Source organism: Mobula hypostoma, chromosome 12 (assembly GCF_963921235.1).
Source record: "Mobula hypostoma chromosome 12, sMobHyp1.1, whole genome shotgun sequence".
Classification (NCBI taxonomy): Eukaryota; Metazoa; Chordata; class Chondrichthyes; order Myliobatiformes; family Myliobatidae; genus Mobula; species Mobula hypostoma.
In genome coordinates, this window is record NC_086108.1 from 18,800,656 (window position 1) to 18,822,992 (window position 22,337).

The window sequence follows — 22,337 nt, forward strand, 5'->3', positions numbered from 1 at the left end:
TGAAAGATACATCTGGGGAAACCCTCTCCCTGAAATATCTCCACACCAATTCCCAAACAATGCAAAACACAAATGATGGATACAAGTTAAACAGTACACGCTTAAAACCACAGAGTATGCATGCTGCAATTTGCCACTTGGAAAAGTGCGTCTAAACTCATGCGTGCTCTATTCCTTTGCATCTAACTGTTACACCGAGGTACACACACTCACAAATGCGTTTGCTAAAATACAGTTCCCAGATCAATCATACATGCCCCCACTGGTGTCCTGAACCTTCAATAACTACCCTTCACAACTGATGGCCCCATCTCACCAAATTAACAAAGTTTACATAGAACATAGAGCATAGAAATCTACTCAACATCACAGGCCTTTCGGCCTACAATGTTGTGCCAACCATGTAACCTACTCTAGAGACTGCCTAGAATTTCCCTACAGCATAGCCTTCTATTTTTCTAAGCTCCGTGTACCTATCTAAGAGGCTCGTAAAAGACTCTATTGTATCCATTTCCATTTCCACCGCCGCCGCCGCCGGAGATGCGTTCCACACACTCACCACTCTCTGTGTGAAAAACCTACCCCTGACATCCCCTCAGTACCTATTTCCAAGCACCTTAAAACTATGCCCCCTCATGTTAGCCATTTCAGCCCTGGGAAAAAAGCCTCTGGCTATCCACACAATGAATGCCCCTCATCATCTTATACACCTCTATCAGGTCACCCCTCGTCCTCCAAGGAGAAAAGGCCAAGTTCACTCAACCTATTCTCATAAGTTACGTCCTCTTACATAAACACTCATGCAGGCACGCACACACTACTTTTATATCTACCAGTTCAGCTCTCTGTCGTGTTTATGATTCCTAGAGATCCCGTAAACACCAACCCAATCTGGTCCAAGTGTGAGTTTTAATTTTAAAAATACTTAGACTTAGCCTGCTGAGATCACTGACCATACGATGGGTTGCAAGAAGGCATTGCACTCCTGACACCAGATTTTGTTGCATGAATTAAGTCACTGGAGGAAAGTCCTGGTAGATATGAAGCGGTCTCTTTATATCACAATATCACAAATAAGCTGACGCCTTTGGAGTCAGAAGAGACACAGAGAGAGGAGAGAAAGAGAGAGACACTTTTGGAGCAAGAGATCTGCCTAGCTGTACACTACATGATATTTTATATGCTAAAGATCAAAGGACAATTCCATATTTACAATGCTTTCTTTGAATTACATGTAACAGTTTCAAATGCCTGGATCTTCCCACCATCACACCTCTGTGTTCGCACCTATATTACAGAACAGAAATACACAGAAGTAGTGAATTTAAATCAGCATTGTCTGTTCTTCCAACTAAATTGGTTCACAGTTCTTAGGAACCCATTGTTCAGAGCTGAATTTTAGATTTAATCCACATTTCATATGTGAATCTGAAGACTAGTGGCTGAAATCAGTTAAAGTTATTGTGACATGTGCTAACCAAGCGAAAACAAGCGAAGAGGAAACGGTGTACTTGGTGCGCGTTTGTCCAGTTACAGAGTAGACAAACTTAAAAGGAATTGCTCTTGGCTCTCATGCAGGAGGACTTAAAACTGAAAAAAACAAATACTGGAGCGTATGGAGGCAACCAACAGTATGACCGGTCTGATGACGAACATTGAAAAACTGACTAACTCTGTTGCATTAATAAAGCACTTTGTTAAATGTACAAAGTATGTCTGCATCAGTGTTATCTTGCATTTCCATACAATGTTACATTAGGCTGTAACACATCTATTGTCAGAGAAGTACTTACATAAAAAGGTAAACCACCTTCATACAAGCAAGGACAGAAAACAGGGCAAAGCGAGTATACTTATTTATTCAGTAAGCTATGGGTCAAAGTATTTGGTGAGTACATTTCTAACTCTTCTGGCTTCAGTCTCGTTGCCGTCTGTTCTGAAATTGTTAGGTTCCTGGCTCATGTTGTTCTGTTGTTTAAAAAAGGATGGAAAAGTAATCCGGGAAATTATAGGCCGGTAAGTTTAACGTCGCTAGTAGGTAAGTTATTGGAGGGAGGACTAAGAGACAGAATCTACAAGCATTTGGATAGACAGGGACTTATTAGGGAGAGTCAACATGGCTTTGTGCGTGGTAGGTCATGTTTGACCAATCTATTGGAGTTTTTCGAGGAGGTTACCAGGAAAGTGGATGAAGGGGAGGCAGTGGATATTGTCTACACAGACTTCAGTAAGGCCTTTCACAAGGTCCCGCATGGGAAGTTAGTTAGGAAAATTTAGTCGCTAGGTATACATGGAGAGGTGGTAAATTGGATTAGACATTGGCTCAATGGAAGAAGCCAGAGAGTGGTGGTAGAGAATTGCTTCTCTGAGAGGAGGCCTGTGACTAGTGGTGTGCCACAGGGATCAGTGCTGGGTCCATTGTTATTTGTCATCTATATCAATGATCTGGATGATAATGTGGTAAATTGGATCAGCAAATTTGCTGATGATACAAAGATTGGAGGTGTAGTAGACAGTGAGGAAGGTTTTCAGAGCCTGCAGAGGGACTTGGACCAGCTGGAAAAATGGGCAGATAAATGGCAGATGGAGATTAATACTGACAAGTGTGAGGTATTGCACGTTGGAAGGACAAACCAAGGTAGAACACACAGGGTTAATGGTAAGGCACTGAGGAGTGCAGTGGAACAGAGGGATCTGGGAATACAGATACAAAATTCCCTGAAAGTGGCGTCACAGGTAGATAGGGTAGTAAAGAGAGCTTTTGGTACATTGGCCTTTATTAATCAAAATATTGAGTATAAGAGCTGGAATGTTATGATGAGGTTGTATAAGGCATTGGTGAGGCCGAATCTGGAGTATTGTGTTCCGTTTTGGTCACCAAATTACAGGAAGGATATAAATAAGGTTGAAAGAGTGCAGAGAAGGTTTACAAGGATGTTGCCGGGACTTGAGAACTCAGTTACAGAGAAAGGTTGAATAGGTTGGGACTTTATTCCCTGGAGCGTAGAAGAATGAGGGGAGATTTGATAGAGGTATATAAAATTATGATGGGTATAGATAGAGTGAATGCAAGCAGGCTTTTTCTACTGAGGCAAGGGGAGAAAAAAACCAGAGGACATGGGTTTAGGGTGAGGGGGGAAAAGTTTAAAGGGAACATTAGGGGGGCTTCTTCACACAGAGAGTGGTGGGAATATGGAATGAGCTACCAGACGAGGTGGTAAACGTGGGTTCTTTTTTAACAGTTAAGAATAAATTGGACAGGTACATGGATGGGAGGTGTATGGAGGGATATGGTCCGTGTGCAGGTCAGTGGGACTAGGCAGAAAATGGTTTGGCACAGCCAAGAAAGGCCAAAAGGCCTGTTTCTGTGCTGTAGTTTCTATGGTTTCTATGGTTTCTATGATCGGGAGAAGCCCTGCCCTTCATGACAATTTGACTGAGTTGGAAGCTCATGTACAGAAATTCACCAAATGGTCAGAAATTCACCAAATCATCGCATTTTAGGCACAGAAACAGGCTCCTCAGCCCACTGCTTCAAACCTTAAGCATTCGCTTCCACTTACCCTTTCACTTTTCCCTTAACTCCACCCTCTCCCACTCACCTACACACAAGGGCCAATTTACAGCAGCCAGTTAAGCTACTAGCCTGCACAACTGGAATTGTGGGACAGCTGTGCCTATGCACGGCCTTGCAGTCTACTGCTGTTTATTTCTACCCTGAAATCTCCCAAACCCCTACTTGATGTTTGATGTGGACTCAATGGACTAAAAATGAGACAGCTTTGTGAGTTCTTTTTACTAGAGACCTTTACTCACTGGCAGAAATGGCTAATACAAGTGGGCATAATTTTAAGGTGATTGGTGAAAAGTATAGGGGGATGCCAGAAGGATGTCATTCTTTATACAGATTGGTGGGTGTGTGGAATGCCCTGCCAAGGGTGGTGGTAGAGGTAGGTACATTAGGGGCATTTAAGAAACTCCTGAATTTATTAGCAAGGAGGTTATGCTGCAACTGTATAGGGTACTGGTGAGGCCACACCTCGAGTACGACATTCAGTTCTGATCTCCTTACTTGAGGAAGGATATACTGGCTTTGGAGGCGGTGCAGAGGAGGTTCACCAAGTTGATTCCAAAGACGAGGGGGTTAGACTATGAGGAGAGATTGAGTCGCCTGGGACTGTACTCGCTGGAATTCAGAAGAATGAGAGGAGATCTTATAGAAACATAAACAATTATGAAAGGGATAGATAAGATAGAGGCAGGAAAGTTGGTTACACTGGTAGGTGAGATTAGAAATAGGGGACATAGCTTCAAGGTTCAGTGGAGTAGATTTAGGATGGCGATGAGGAGGAACTGTTTTCCCAGAGACTGGTGAATCTGTGGAATTCTCTGCCCAATGAAGCAGTGGAGGCTACCTCAGTAAATATATTTAAGACAAGATTGGATAGATTTTTGCATAGTAGGGGAATTAAGGGTTATGGGGAAAAGGGAGGTAGGTGGAGATGAATCCAGGGTCAGCCATGATCTTATTAAATGGCATACCAGGCTCGACGGGCCAGATGGCCTACTCCTGCTCCTATTCCTTAAGTTTTTATGTTCTTAGATATGCAGATGGACGATAGAAAAATGGGCAGTTATATTGGAGGGACGGGATAGACATCATGGGCTGAAGGTCCTGTTCCTGATCTGTACTGTTCTATGAACTGACTTCAACTTGAAACTTTAAGGTGTTTCTCTTCCCACAGAAGTAGCCAGACCCACTGAGTAATTCCAGAGTTTTCCGTTTGAATCCCAGGAAACTGATTGCATTCTTGTTGGCAATAGGCACTAAACAATAGGAAAATAAGCAGATTGTTATCATTCACACCCTTAACTAGAAATAACACACCCTAACTCATTGCCTCTTGTAGAGGCAGACAGGTGAGTGGGGAAAGCTAAAGGGTTTTTTATATTGTAAACCAAAGGCCAGGAAATAGTTTGACAGTCTGTCTTCCACTGAGCCAAGCCTGCATGCATGGGTGTATATAAAGTGAGCTGTACCTGCACCAGACTGCTGGGAATGCTTAACTTAGTGACAACTTACTACCACCACAACAGCATGCCTCACTATGGAGAGGAAAAATAGTCTTAGCAAAAACAGATATTACATCTGACCATTTACTCAAGAACCAGGCACAGTTCCATCCTATCATCAAGTCAAGTTACAGTTGGGATTTTCCTCCAAGGCCTCATTCCAGGAGGCAGTGGGAGAGCACTGGATAATCCCTAACATTTTGACCTGGTGTCTTCCTGCACCAACAGCAGCACTAATCATTCCCTGGTAAAATTCAGTTAGTGGAAACCCACTATTGCAATCATTAATCATTGCAACATACAGAGCTGTACTTTCATGGCTGGCAATTTCATTAATCAGTGCACAGGGAAGCACTCAGCTTCCTCACGTAGAGATATTTGCCAGTCGAATAATTCTCAGTCCCTGGGTTGGTTGAATGAACCATATTTCTCTATGCCAGATCCACTTAAGCAAAACATATTTCTTAACGCTGGGAATGTTTTAGCACAGGCTACATCTCAATGCTAGTTGAGTGCTGGGTAATGCAAAGCCCTGTTGGATTCCAGAAAGGCACCTCTGGAGCGTGCACACATCCTGGCAGCAGATGCCATGTTTGTAAAGGGGTGTGATCATGTGTGCTCTGTCAGACAGGTCATGGCAGCAAACAGAAGCACCAGCACCATTTTGAAGCTTCCTGAAGTTGCCTGTGCCTTCCCATTGCTTCTGTTGAACGAAGGTGTTTACAAAGACATGGAGGAATTCTGGCCAGTGCTGCTTAGAAGTAATTGGTAATTTGGTTATTATTATTACGTGTACCAAGATGTCAGTGTGCCATCCAGACAGATCATTCCATGCATTGGGTTAGTAAAACAGGAAAACGTATAACAAAATACAGAATATAATGTTGCAGTTACTGAGAAAGTACAGTGTAGGTGGACAAATAAAGTTCAAGAACCATGTCAAGGTAGACTGAGAGACTGAGGGCTCATCCTTATTATTCCATTCAACAGTGGGAAAGAAACTGTCCTTGAGCCTGGTGGTATGTGTTTTCACACTTGTATCTTCTGCCTAATGCATGAGGGGAGAAGAGAGAATAACCAGAGTGGACAAGGTCCTTGATCATATTGTCTGTTTTCCTAAGGCTCCAGCAGAATTCCAGATTCCAGTACCTACAGTTTCTTGTGTCTACAATTTCTAAATTTGGGGATGATGCAAAAAAAAAGGAAAGTGATAGGGATGGGCAAATATATGCCAGCTGGAGTTTAATGTAGGGAAATTAATAGTGATGCATTTTGTTGGGAAGAATGAGCAGAGACAGGAGAGAATAAAGGAATGAGGAATTTGAGGTAACAGAGCAGGTTGGGAAAGTAGATAACAATGAATACACAATTCTGGGCTTTATCTATAGAAGCATAGAATATATAAAAGTGCAAGGAGCAATTATACTGTATACTGAACCTACATAAAGCACCGATTCAAACTCAGCTGGAATACTGAGTTCATTTTACAGGAAGGCTGTGAAGGCACCAGAGAGGGTCCAGAAAAGATTTATGAGAATGATTCCCAGGATGAAGAACTACATTTACAAGGGGAGGCCAGCTCTTTGTTCTTTGGAGAAGGCTGAAGGAAGATCTGGAGAAATTATCTAATATGTCAACAGTTCCCACAACCTATGGAGTCACTTTCAAGGACTCTCCATCTCATGTTCTCAATATTTATTGTTTATATATGTATTATTATTATTTTGTATTTTTGTTTTTTATGTATTTGCACAATTTATTATCTTTTGCATATTGGTTATTGATCTGTCTTGTGTGCGGTTTTTCATTGATGCGATTGTGTTTCTTTTACCTACTGTGAATGCCCACAAGACAATGAATCTCAAGGTTGACATATATGTGTGTGTGTGTGTATATATATATATAGTGACATACTGTATATATACTTAGATAATAAATTTACTTTGAACTTTGAAGTTTGGGTTGGGGCATAGTGGATATGAGGAAATTGTTCCCTTTACTGAGGACCAGAAGTTACAGGTGTAACATAACAGCACAGAGAATTAAGAATAACAGGAGGAACAATACTTTTAGACAGTGAGTGATTTGCAGCAAAAGCACAGTACATTAGAAGGCCAACACAGACAAAAGATAATATAAATTTAAATGAACATACTCAATATACAGTGGCATGCAAAAGTTTGGGCACCCCAGTCCAAGTTTCTGTTATTGTGAATAGTTAAGTGAGTAGGAGATGAACTGATCTACAGAAGTCATAAAGTTAAAGATGAAGCATTCTTTTCAATATTTTAAGCAAGATTAGTGTATTATTTTTGTTTTATACAATTTTAGAGTGGAAAAAAGGAAAGGAGAACCATGCAAAAGTTTGGGCACCCTAAGAGATTTGAGCTGTCAGATAACTTTTACCAAGGTCTCAGACCTTAATTAGCTTGTTAGGGCTATGGCTTGTTCACAGTCATCGTTAGGAAAGGCTGGGTGATGCAAATTTCAAAGCTTTATAAATACCCTGACTCCTCAAACATTGTCCCAACAATCAGCAGCCGTGGGCTCCTCTAAGCAGTTGCCTAACACTCTGAAAATTAAAATAAATGATGCCCACAAAGCAGGAGAAGACTATAAGAAGATAGCAAAGTGTTTTCAGGTAGCCGTTTCCTCAGTTCGTAACGTAATTAAGAAATTGCAGTTAACAGGAACGGTGGAGGTCAAGTTGAGGTCTGGAAGACCAAGAAAAATTTTTGAGAGATCCTACAATATCAGAGGATTTCTGGAAAGGCAAATCAAAATCCCCGTTTGACTGCATAAGACACTCAGGAAGATTTAGTAGACTCTGGAGTGGTAGTGCACTGTTCTACTGTGCAGTGACACCTGCACAAATATGACCTTCATGGAAGAGTCATCAGAAGAAAACCTTTCCTGCGTCCTCACCACAAAATTCAGTGTCAGAAGTTTGCACAGGAACAACTAAACAAGCCTGATGCATTTTGGAAACAAGTCCTGTGGACTGATGAAGTTAAAATAGAATTTTTTGGTGGCAATGAGCAAAGGTATGTTTGGAGAAAAAAGGGTGCAGAATTTCATGAACAGAACACCTCTCCAACTGTTAAGCGCGAGGGTGGATCGATCATGCTTTGGGCTTGTGTTGCAGCCAGTGGCATGGGGAACATTTCACTGGTAGAGGGAAGAATGAATTCAATTAAATACCAGCAAATTCTGGAAGCAAACATCACACCGTCTGTAAAAAAGCTGAAGATGAAAAGAGCAACATACATCAAAGTTGCTGGTGAATGCAGCAGGCCAAGCAGCATCTATAGGAAGAGGCGCAGTCGACGTTTCAGGCCGAGACCCTTCGTCAGGACTAACTGAAGGAAGAGTGAGTAAGGGATTTGAAAGCTGGAGGGGGAGGGGGAGATGCAAAATGATAGGAGAAGACAGGAGGGGGAGGGATAGAGCCGAGAGCTGGACAGGTGATAGGCAAAAGGGGATACGAGAGGATCATGGGACAGGAGGCCTAGGGAGAAAGACGGGGGGGGGTGACCCAGAGGATGGGCAAGAGGTATATTCAGAGGGACAGAGGGAGAAAAAGGAGAGTGAGAGAAAGAATGTGTGCATAAAAATGAGTAACAGATGGGGTACGAGGGGGAGGTGGGGCCTTAGCGGAAGTTAGAGAAGTCGATGTTCATGCCATCAGGTTGGAGACTACCCAGACGGAATATAAGGTGTTGTTCCTCCAACCTGAGTGTGGCTTCATCTTTACAGTAGAGGAGGCCGTGGATAGACATGTCAGAATGGGAATGGGATGTGGAATTAAAATGTGTGGCCACTGGGAGATCCTGCTTTCTCTGGCGGACAGAGCGTAGATGTTCAGCAAAGCGGTCTCCCAGTCTGCGTCGGGTCTCACCAATATATAAAAGGCCACATCGGGAGCACCGGACACAGTATATCACCCCAGTCGACTCACAGGTGAAGTGATGCCTCACCTGGAAGGACTGTTTGGGGCCCTGAATGGTGGTAAGGGAGGAAGTGTAAGGGCATGTGTAGCACTTGTTCCGCTTACACGGATAAGTGCCAGGAGGGAGATCAGTGGGGAGGGATGGGGGGGACGAATGGACAAGGGAGTTGTGTAGGGAGCGATCCCTGCGGAATGCAGAGAGAGGGGGGGAGGGAAAGAAGTGCTTAGTGGTGGGATCCCGTTGGAGGTGGCGGAAGTTACGGAGAATAATATGTTGGACCCGGAGGCTGATGGGGTGGTAGGTGAGGACCAGGGGAACCCTATTCCTAGTGGGGTGGTGGGAGGATGGAGTGAGAGCAGATGTACGTGAAATGGAGGAGATGCGTTTAAGAGCAGAGTTGATAGTGGAGGAAGGGAAGCCCCTTTCTTTAAAAAATGAAGACATCTCCCTCGTCCTAGAATGAAAAGCCTCATCCTGAGAGCAGATGCGGCGGAGACGGAGGAATTGCGAGAAGGGGATGGCGTTTTTGCAAGAGACAGGGTGAGAAGAGGAATAGTCCAGATAGCTGTGAGAGTCAGTAGGCTTATAGTAGATATCAGTGGATAAGCTGTCTCCAGAGACAGAGACAGAAAGATCTAGAAAGGGGAGGGAGGTGTCGGAAATAGACCAGGTAAACTTGAGGGCAGGGTGAAAGTTGGAGGCAAAGAGGATGAAAAGAGGATGGCTTCTACAACATGATAATGATCCTAAACACACATCAAAATCCACAATAGACTACCTCAAGAGGCGCAAGCTGAAGGTTTTGCCATGGGCCTCACAGTCCCCCGACCTAAACATCATTGAAAATCTGTGGATAGACCTCAAAAGAGCAGTGCATGCAAGACAGCCTAGGAATCTCACAGAACTGGAAGCCTTTTGCAAGGATGACTGGGCGAAAATCTCCCAAACAAGAATTGAAAGACTCTTCTCTGGCTACAGAAAGTGTTTACAAACTGTGATACTTGCCAAAGGGGGTATTACTAAATACTGATCATGCAGGATGCCCAAACTTTTGCTTCGGGCCCTTTTCCTTTTTTGTTATTTTGAAACTGTAAAAGATGGAAATAAAAAAGTAATCTTGCTTAAAATATTAAAGAAATATGTCTTCTTTAACTTTATGCCTTTTGGAAATCAGGTCATCTTTTACTCGCTTAACTATTCACAGTAACAGAAATTTTGACCAGGGGTGCCCAAACTTTTGCATGCCACTGTATATGTGTTGGTGCGTGGCCAAGTGGTTGAGGCATTCGTCTAGTGATTTGAAGGTCTTTAGTTCAAGCCTTGGCTGAGGCAACACGTGTGTCCTTGAGCAAGTCACTTAACCACACATTGCTCTGTGACGACACTGGTGCCAAGCTGTGTGGGTCCTAATGCCCTTCCCTTGGACCATATCAGTGAGTGGAGAGGGGAGACTTGCAGCATAGGCAACTGTTGGTCTTCCATACAACCTTGCCCAGGCCTGCGCCCTGGAAACCTTCCAAGGCTCAAATCCATGGTCTCATGAGACTAACGGATGCCTGTAAATATATAACCACAAGAGATTTGGCAGTTTCTGGAAATCCAGAGTAACACACACAAAATGCTGGAGGAACTCAGCAGTATCTTTGGAGGGGCCTATTTCAGGTTGAACCCTTTCAACAGGACTGGAAAGCAAGGGAGAAAAAGCAGAATAAGATGGGGGAGGGGTGCTGGAAAGGAGTGCAAGCTGGAAAGTGTTATGTAAGGGGAAGATAGGTGAGTGGGGGTGAAGTGAGAGGCTAGGAGGTGATAGGTGAAAAGCTCAAGGGCTGAAGAAGAAGGAATCTGATAGGAGAGGAGAGTGGACCATGGGAGAAATGGAAGGAAAGGGGGTACCAGGAGGTAAGGAAAAGAGAATGGGTAAGAGGAAATCCAGAGTGCGGAATGGAGAAAGGGGGAAGGGAGGGGGGAGAAATTACTGAAGTTAGGAAAATCACTGTTCATGCACTGGGAGTGGTGAGTTTGGAATGAACTATTGCATTGGGGAAAGGTGTGAGAGGGAATACATTATTATACTAGGAATGGTGAGTGCAAGAATAAATTATTACCTGGGGAGCTTTGAGTATGTGATTGAGTTATTACACTGGGAATATTGTGTGTGGGAGTGAATTGTTACGTTAGAAATGGTGAGATGGGAATCAATTATTGCACTGGGGACTGTGAGTGTGGGAATAATTTCTTACATCGAAACAGTGAGTGTGAGTGATTTATTACACCAGAATGGTGAGTGTGCAAATGAATTATCTGACTAGAAATGGTGAGTTGGGAATGAATTATTACTCTGAGAACAGTGAGTGTGGAAAAGAATGATTGAACTGGGAGCAGTGAGTGCAGGAATGAACTGGTTACTAAGTTATTGCCAGACCTGTGTTACTGAGTACGGAATAGTCCAGTATGAGAAAAAGTAATTACTCTGGCAAACAATGTGGTAGTACATAGGACTATTACACTGTTTTGCACTAGTTATTTATTTTTGTAACATAGTAATTTTTATATCTTGCACTAGACTGCTACCACAAAGCAACAAATGCTTTGTATTTAATGAATACTTTACTTCAGTATTCACTATGGAAAAGGACTTTGGCGATTCTAGGGATGACTTATAGCAGACTGAAAAGCTTGAGCATATAGACATTAAGAAAGAGGATGTGCTGGAGCTTTGGAAAGCATCAAGTTGGATAAGTCACCGCGACCGGACGAGATGTACCCTTCTGTCTCTTCTTTCAGTTAGTCCTGACGAAGGGTCTCGGCCCAAAACGTCGACTGCACCTCTTCCTAGAAATGCTACCTGGCCTGCTGCATTCACCAGCAACTTTGATGTGTGTTGCTTGAGACGTACCCTAGCCTACTATGGGAGGCGAGGAAGAGATTGCTGACTGCTGGCAATGATCTATGCATCATCAATGGGGACAGGAGAGGTTCTGGATGATTGGAGAGTTGCAGATGTTTTCCCTTATTCAAGAAAGGCAGTAGAGATAGCCCAGGAAATTATAGACAAGTGAGTCTTACTTCAGTGGTTGGTAAGTTGATGGAGAAGATCCTGAGAGGCAGGGTTTGTGAACATTTGGAGAGGCATAATATGATTAGGAATAGTCAGCATGGCCTTGACAAAGGCAGGTCGAGCCTTACGAGCCTGATTGAATTTTTTGAGGATGTGACTAAACATATTGTTGAAGATAGAGTAAGTAGATGTAGTGTGTATGGATTTCATCACGGCATTTGATAAGATACCCCATGCGAGGCTTATTGAGAAAGTAAGGAGGCATGGGATCCAAGGGGACCGGAATGCAGAATTGGCTTGCCTGCAGAAGGCAAAGAATGGTTGTAGATGGGTCATATTCTGCGTAGTGGTGTCCCTCAGGGATCTGTTCTGGGATCCCTTCTCCGAGATTTTTATAAATGACCTGGATGAGGAAGTGGAAGGATGGATTAGTAAATTTGCTGATAACATAAAGGTTGGGGGTGTTGTGGATAGTGTGGAGGGCTGTCAGAGGTTACAGCGGGACAATGAGAGAATACAAAACTGGATTGAGGAGTGACAGATGGAGTTCAACCCAGATAAGTGTGTGGAGGTTCATTTTGGTCGGTCAAATACGATTGCAGAATATAGTGTTCATAGCAAGACTCTTGGCAGTGTGGAAGATCAGAGGGATCTTGGGGTCTGAGTCCACCGCACACTCAAAGCTGCTGTGCAGGTTGACTCCGTGGTTAAAAAGGCATATGGTGCATTAGCCTTCATCAACCATGGGATTGAGTTTAAGAGCCAAGAGGTAATTTTACAGCTTTATAGTACCCTGGTCAGACCCCACTTGGAGTACTGTGCTTAGTTCTGGTCACCTCACTACAGGAAGGATGTGGAAACTATAGAAAGGGTGCAAAGGAGATTTACAAGGATGTTGCCTGGATTGGGGAGCATGCCCTATGAGAATAAGTTGATTGAACTTGGCCTTTTCTCCTTGGAGCGACAGAGGATGAGAGGTGACTTGATAGAGTTGTACAAGGTGATGAGAGGCATTGATCGTGTGGATAGTCAGAGGCTTTTTCCCAGGGCTGAAATGGCTAACACGAGAGGGCACAATTTTAAGGTGCTTGGAAATAGGTAGCGGGGGATGTCAGGGGTAAATTTTTTATGCAAGGAGTGGTGAGTGCATGGAATGGGCTGCCAGCGACTGTGGTATAGGTGGATACACTCGTGTCTTTTAAGAGACTCTTGGAGAGGTACATGGAACTTAGAAAAATAGAGGGCTATGGGTAACCCTAGGTAATTTCTAAAATAAGTACATGTTTGGCACAGCATTGTGGGCCAAAGGGCCTGTATTGTGCTGTAGGTTTTCTATGTTTCTATTTCATGACATATGTCCATGACAATAAACCAGTTTCTAATTCTGTGAGAATGCCTTGTGGAAACATGCAGTGTAAGATTTAGTTACCACACGGGAGAACAGCATCGTGTAAGAATTAATTATTACAGTAGAAAGCAATGCAAACCTTACACTGGAAAAGTGAAATGAGCAAAAGTGTAGAATTCAGTGGAGCATTTTCAGAACAGTCATTACACTTGGTTTGAGAGGAGTTAATGGTTACACTGGTTAACTGTGTATATGCTTTCATAGTGCAATATTATATTTCTTTATTACACTGGGGATCAGTGCAAAGCGAGAATTACTAATTAAACAAGGGAAAAGTGTGGAGTGAGAATTAGTTATCAAGCTGGGGAATATTACATAAGCCTTGATTGCTTTAATATCTAAAAACCTATCACTCTCCAATTTAAATATCCTCGGTGACTGAGTCTCCATCCTTCCATGTTAATCCTTTCCCCCCCACACTTGGCTAAGAGGTCACCCCTCAGCCTCCTACACCATCATTTTGTGCCATGTCCTATGATGTGGGCGATCATCATCTGCCATCTGTACCCATCTGACCCCAAGCATTATCAATACTCTTCCGAGATTGTCTGCTTGGCACCAGAGGTTGTAGAACCAGGGCTTATGATATGCACCAGCTGCTCATACAACCATCCACTACCTGCTCCCATGGTTTCACATGATTGTGATCAGGGGTTGGGGGGATAAGCAGGTGACCTGAAAGCTAGCAGAGCCAACATCTAGTCTTTCATTATAAGTCAAGCCCATCCATCCTAGTAACAACCTTGAGAATCTTTCTGCAGCCTTTCCAGCTTAATGACATCATTCCTATTTCTAAACAACCAGAAATGTATACAACACTCCAAGTACTGTCCTATCCAAGTCTTGTACATCTGTAAGATGACGTCCCAACTCTTGCACCCAATGCCCTGAGCAATGAAGACAAGCAGATTTAGCTTTTCCCATCTCTTCTCATAACTGAACTATTCCATCCCAGGCAACATCCTGGTGAATCTCCGCTGCATCTTTTCCAGCACTATCACATCCTTCATACATCCTCGTGGACACAACTACACTGAATACTCTAGCTGAGGCGTGACCAAGACTTTATAAAGTTGGAGCATAACCTCCCTACTTCTGAATTCATTGCTCTGTCTAGTGAAGGTCAGTGTCCCATATGTTAGTTACTTCAAGGACCTATGGACATACAGAGGTGTGTCCATAGATCCTTGAAGTGAGACGTGAATTAGCTAAGATAGACTGGCAAATGACACTTGAGACGTGAATTAGCTAAGATAGACTTGCAAATGACACTTAAAGGGTTGACGGTGGATATGCAATGGCAAGCATTTAAAGATCGCATGGATGAACTACAACAATTGTTCATCCCAGCTTGGCAAAAGAATAAATCAGGGTGCACCCGTGGCTGACAAGGGAAATTAGGGATAGTATCAATTCCAAAGATGAAGCATACAAATTAGCCATAAAAAGTGGCTCACCTGAGGACTGGGAAAAATTCAGAGTCCAGCAGAGGAGGACAAAGGGCTCAATTAGGAAAGGGAAAAAAGATTATGAGAGAAAACTGGTAGGGAACATAAAAACTGACTGTAAAAGCTTTTATAGATATATTAAATGAAAAAGATTGGTCAAGATAAATGTAGGTCCCCTACAGACAGAAACAGGTGAATTGATTATGGGGAACAAGGACATGGCGGACCAATTGAATAACTACTTTGGTTCTGTCTTCATAAGGAGGACATAAATAATCTTCCAGAAATAGTAGGGGACAGAGGGTCCAGAGAGATGGAGGAACTGAGGGAAATACATGCTAGTAGGGAAGTGGTGTTAGGTAAATTGAAGGGATTAAAGGCAGATAAATCCCCAGGGCCAGATGGCCTGCATCCCAGAGTGCTTGAGGAAGTAGCCCAAGAAATAGTGGATGCATTAGTGATAATTTTTCAAAACTCTTTAGATTCTGGACTACTTCCTGAGGATTGGAGGGTGGCTAATGTAACCTCACTTTTTTAAAAAGGAGGGAGAGAGAAACCGGGGAATTATAGACCGGTTAGCCTAACATCGGTGGTGGTGAAAATGCTAGAGTCAGTTATCAAAGATGTGATAACAGCACATTTGGAAAGCGGTGAAATCATCGGACAAAGTCAGCATGGATTTCTGAAAGGAAAATCATGTCTGATGAATCTCACAGAATTTTTTGAGGATGTAACTAGTAGAGTGGATAGGGGAGAACCAGTGGATGTGGTATATTTGGATTTTCAAAAGGCTTTTGACAAGGTCCCACACAGGAGATTAGTGTGCAAACTTAAAGCACACGATATTGGGGGTAAGGTATTGATGTGGATAGAGAATTGGTTGGCAGACTGGAAGCAAAGAGTGGGAATAAACAGGACCTTTTCAGAATGGCAGGCAGTGACTAGTGGGGTACCACAAGGCTCAGTGCTGGGACCTCAGTTGTTTACAATATATATTAATGACTTAGATGAGGGAATTAAATCCAGCATCTCCAAGTTTGCAGATGACACAAAGCTGGGCGGCAGTGTTTTCTGTGAGGAGTATGCTAAGAGGATGCAGAGTGACTTGGATAGGTTGGGTGAGTGGGCAAATTCAAGGCAGATGCAATTTAATGTGGATAAATGTGAGGTTATCCACTTTGGTGGCAAAAACAGGAAAACAGATTATTATCTGAATGGTGGCCGATTAGGAAAAGGGGAGGTGCAACGAGACCTGGGTGTCATTATACACCAGTCATTGAAAGTGGGCATGCAGGTACAGCAGGCGGTGAAAAAGGCGAATGGTATGCTGGCATTCATAGCAAGAGGATTTGAGTACAGGAGCAGGGAGGTACTACTGCAGTTGTACAAGGCCTTGGTGAGACCACACCTGGAGTATTGTGTGCAGTTTTGGTCCCCTAATCTGAGGAAAGACATCCTTGCCATAGAGGGAGTACAAAGAAAGTTCACCAGATTGATTCCTGGGATGGCAGGACTTTCATATGATGAAAGACTGGATCGACTAGGCTTATACTCATTGGAATTTAGAAGATTGAGGGGGGATCTTATTGAAACATATAAAATCCTGAAGGGATTGGACAGGCAAGATGCAGGAAGATTGTTCCCGATGTTGGGGAAGTCCAGAACGAGGGGTCACAGTTTGAGGATAAAGGGGAAGCCTTTTAGGACCGAGATTAGGAAAAATTTCTTCACACAGAAAGTGGTGAATCTGTGGAATTCTCTGCCACAGGAAACAGTTGAGACCAGTTCATTGGCTATATTTAAGAGAGAGTTAGATAAGGCCCTTGTAGCTAAAGGGATCGGGGGTATGGAAGGAAGGTTGGTACAGGGTTCTGAGTTGGATGATCAGCCATGATCATACTGAATAGTGGTGCAGGCTCGAAGGGCCGAATGGCCTACTCCTGCACCTATTTTCTATGTTTCTATGTTACAGTACTCTAAGTCTCGTAGTTCTTCAATGCTCCCCAAGGCCTTACCATCCACAATGTGTGTCCTAGCCTCATTAGTACTACTTAAATGTATCATTTCACACATCAGCCATATTTCAACCCATGTCAGCAATTCCCCTCGATTATCTCTCTACGCCCTAAAAATATCTTCCACACCATTAATAACTCCACTAGTCTTCATGTCATGCACAAACTTACTGTTCACTCCTTCCATATCCACACCCACGTCACTAACTGGTATTAGAAACAGCAAGTGACGATTTTTGTAGGTCACCAGTAGTCACAGGCATCCAACCACAAAACAATCCTCTATTGCCCTCCATCAGCTTGCCTTAGATCCCAGAAGCCCCCTAACCTTTTGAACCAGTCTCCCATGTGGGACCTCATCTAATACTTTACTAAAGTCATGTAAATCGCATCTACTACCCTGCAATCATTAATATAATTCACACTTTTAAAGAATGCAATCAGATTGACCAGACAAGATCTACTTTTGACAAAGCCATGCTGGCTGCCTGTAATTAATCTCTGCCCATCATTACTCCTGTCCCTCAGAATTTTTCCCAGCACCTTCCCTACTGCTGATGTTCGGCTCACTGGTCCACACAACCAGTCTTTTCCTTGTTTGAAAAAAGACCACATTTGTTGTTCACGAGTCATCTAGTACCTCAGTTGTGTCCAGCAAATACTTAAACATCTCAGCCAGAGCCCCATCAAACTCCCATAGCAACCCTCGCCTTCATCCCATAGCAACCTTCCTAAGGATAAATACCACTGGTTCACTAAATCTGCAAAGGCTTCGACTAGCTACTCTTTATTTGTGGAGATTTTCACCTACCTTTTTAGTGAACCCTCCAACTATCATGTCTATTTCCTTTGTGAATACTCATGAAATGTACAATTTTTAGGACCTAATCTACTATATACCTCCTGACTCCACGCACAAATTCCTCATATGCTCCCTACTGGGCCCTACTTATCCTTTGCTATTCGTTTGAACTTACACAATACTAGGTATTCTTGGCATCATATCAAGCTTTCTTTTTTCCATCACTAATATCACCAATTTCCACATGACTCCAGCCTAATCTTATCTTTCCTGCTTCTGAAATACTTTTCCAAACACCAACCCTGCCCCTCTACAGTATTGACTTTTAGTCTACAAATAGGCTCTCTAACTCCTCCTGCACTCCTCCGTTTCCAGCCCCTCCAGCCCCCAATCCCATACCGATCACCCAGAATCTGGCATTTGCAGCTTCTGCTATCAGAATCCTAAATACTGGAATTCCCTCCTTCAGCCTCTCCAGGTTTTTCACACTCTCACTTCCACTAACTTTCTTGGAATTTTGGATACATAGATTAATTTTGGATATTAAAAGAATCACCGGAGGGATATGGGGTTGGAACAGCAGACGACGCTGAGGTTAAAGGTCAACCATGACTTTTTTAATTGACAGAATAAATATGAGGAGCTAAATAGCCTACTCTGGCTTTTAAATCCTACTGTCAATAGACAATAGACAATAGGTGCAGGAGTAGGCCATTCGGCCCTTTGAGCCAGCACCGCCATTCACTGTGAATCATGGCTGATCATCCACAATCAGTATCTAGTTCCTGCCTTATCCCCATAACCTTTGATTCCGCTATCTTTAAGAGCTCTATCCATCTCTTTTTTGAAAGCATCCAGAGACTTGGCCTCCACAGCCTTCTGGGGCAGAGCATTCCATATATCCACCACTCTCTGGGTGAAAAAGTTTTTCCTCAACTCCGTTCTAAATGGCTTACCCTTAATTCTTAAACTATGGCCTCTGGTTCTGGACTCACCCATTAGCGGGAACATGCTTCCTGCCTCCAGCGTGTCCAATCCCTTAATAATCTTATATGTTTCAATAAGATCCCCTCTCAGCCTTCTAAATTCCAGAGTATACAAGCCCAGTCGCTCCAATCTTTCGACATATGACAGTCCGGCCATATTTGTCCTTCCAAATACGTTTTTGATCAGCATTTTTTAATCACCTTCTTGATCTGGGTGTCAACCTTTGTTTGACAATTCTCCTATAGAGTGGTCTGCATATGAAAGATTCCATGTAAATGCAAGTTGTTGCCACACCAGAAAGACACTTTTATATCACTGGTAAATATGAAAATTAGGATAACTTGCTTCCACTCTGCGTGGAACATCCTGTACCTCATACTTGCAAAATTTTGCCATATGAGCGTATCTGACAAACTCAATTTGCCAAGCTTCGAGGTGAAATATTAAAGGAATCTCCAAGGGTTGAACTCTAGAGATGTCACGTAAAGTTGACTTGACCCAAGCACATAAAAACAGCTGAAGAGACAGGATTGGATTCTCCTCATGCTGTGCAATGCACTTCTTCGAGATCCTGACCTTTGACCAATGACCCTGGTCTCTTCCGTAAAAGACATCCCTACAGAGCTGGAGTGTGGGTGTGATGGTGGAGAGGAGGGGATTGATCGTAGTTGGGGGTGGGGGGCAACCTGCAAGAAGAGATGGATGGGAAAAGAGGTCAAGCCCCTGTCTAATAATAGAAGTTGATCCAAGTCACTTCTCCACTTGATTTACAGAATCGGACTGTCAGACATAAAGCTGACCACAGAGATACACTACATTCAGTCAAAAGGCCATTTAAACAGCATCTGTTACTCAAAGCAAAGCAGCAGGGTCTGAAGCCATTGTGCCTCGAGACTGCCGGTCATACTGTGACCAAAAAAGGTAGAAAGCCTTTATGATTTTCTTTACAAACATGCCGAGCTGCTTCAGGGCATCGGTGATCTGGATGAAGGAATTGATGGTATTGTGGTCAAGGTTTCAGACAATATGAAGATAGGTGGATGAATAGACTGTGTTGCAGGGGCAGGGAGACTGCAGGAGCTCATGAACAGGTTGGGAGAGTGGGCAAAGAAGTGGCAGATGAAATACAGAATAGTGAAGTGTAAGGTTATGCTCTTTGATAGGAAGAATAAAGGGAAATAAATGGGAAGAATATTCAGTTATCAAAGACATAAAAGGATGTAAAAAATTTGGTTCAGGATTCCCTTAAGGTTAACTTGCAGGTTAAGTAAGCAGTCAAAAAAGCAAATGCAATGTTTTCATTCATTTCAAGAGGACTAGAAGCACAGAACTGACATGCTAGCTAAGCAATGGATGTTGTCACAAGATATCTCTTAATGTAGTAATACCACAGAATATTTAATGCTCATTTGCACAGGGAGACAGATGAACCATTCATTTGAAGGCTGGCCCCTCCATTAGTGTGACTTTCAGTCAGTACTGAGGTTAACTCACTGGAGTGGGACTTCACCTCTTTTGGCTCACACTGGCATCGGATCCAGACTAATTCAGTGCTCAAGCACGTAACAGACTGAGAGTGAGCTGCAGGAACCACAGGGGGCAGAGGGTTGTAGGCTGGGTGGGGGAGGTGTTAATGTATGTAGATGTGCACACATACCATTTTCCACACCAACTCATTCACATTAATCCTTTCTTATATTCTTCCTACATTCCTATCAACTCCACACTCTCCCCAGATCCTTTGTTCACTGACACAGTAGGGGCAATTGACAGTGGCTAATTAACCTATTCACCCACACGTCCCTAGGATGTGGTGCTGTGGGGGAATGGGAGAACCCCACACAGTCAAAGTGAGAACTTGCAAACTCCACACAGACTGCACCCAAAGTCAGGATTGAACCTGGGTCTCTGGAAGTGTAAGACACCAGCTCTACCAGCTGCCCCACTAGACAACACCATATTCAGGGATAGAAGACAAGGAAGTCAACATGTCGCGTGTCCAATCACAATCTGATGACACTGACCACATTTATATGGATGCCCACAGGGCCAAGATACCTAATTGGACATTAAACATCAGTAGAACTGACAAAATAGAGAAAGACTATTCAGCCCAAGAAGGTGGTGCTATGATTAGGTACACATCAGCCTCCTCTCACTTCTCTCCACATTAACTATTCCTTTCTCTTTCAGGTATCCAGAGCAGCACCCATTCCTGGCACTGCCTGATCACCATGGAGAGTAAAGAGAACTTCAGGAGGAAGGAGTAATCATGGCAGGAATTTGCTCAGGGAGCATTGGCTGGTAACCAATTCAGTGAGTGGCCAGCGGGTGAGTAACAGATAGGAAATGGGGTGACAGCGATTCAGGAGGCGATTCACACGGCGCTGGAGCAAGAGTTGGTGCAAAGGTTGAAGGACGGGGAGCTGAGCAATGATAGGGGTGAGGAACAGAGATTGGGGTAAATACCAATGGATGCTTAGGCAGCAACAACAGCACAGAAGAAGGAAGCCTTTAAGGAAGAATTCTTAACACAGACCCTCCCTGACAGCATTTGGATGCCATTGATAACCTATTTCTGTAGGCTCTGGGGAGGCTTCCAGAAAAGACTGCTTCATGCATAGGTTTTGACTGCACCAAGTATAACAAACATAATCCTGCCCTGTTAGGTCGATATTCAGTCACACACACACACACACACACACACACACACACACACACACACACCCACTCACACACGCACACACACACAGATATGCACATGTGCACACATATACACATACATACATCAGTTCATACTCTCTACTAAATACACAATAGTATCCACAGATTTACACAGCTCCATGCATACCCTCTCACACACACGTACATGCACAGATATGCATTGACACACACACACACACCTTATACGTACATACACTCACAGACACCACACACACACAGGTATAGAATCCTAATAACCTCCCTCTGACAAGTGTACAAAACTCATACATAGAGCCCTACACATACCCTTGAACAATATACGCTTTTCCTTCGAGTAGTGTCAAATCCCTTCATTTTCATTCCTCCAAAGATTTTGCAGTGTACATTCCATTTGTCTCTGAACAAACATTCTGACTATGCCTGTGGAATGTTATCGTGCCTGAGGTGGTAAGTGACACGCCTGATGACTGCGTATTAGTGAAACCATTAGGCCAGAGTGCTTGAAGTATGGCAGATGATTATATTATGACTTTCATCGAATCCACCTGCTTCACTGGAATCCTTTCTTCTCACCCATTTACTGAACTGAGTTCAGTTCCAGTGAGGCACGGCTTGAGGGCTGACTAGTCAGAAAGGGGACTCCCAGACAGATATCTATAAAATGTTGACCATTGATTGCATTGCAATGCTTCTGCACATCAACTGTGTTAGGACTGCATGTTGGATAAAATTCCAGCTGGAAGTGAGGTGTGTGCTAGGTGACATGACACAGGAGGTTGATATCAAAGGTTTATTAGGGCAGAGACCAGAACATTATGACTGTTGTTTGAGGGATGCAGAGGGCTTACACTGTGGCTTTGTTGAAAAACTCCTTGAAAATATAAACCAGATGG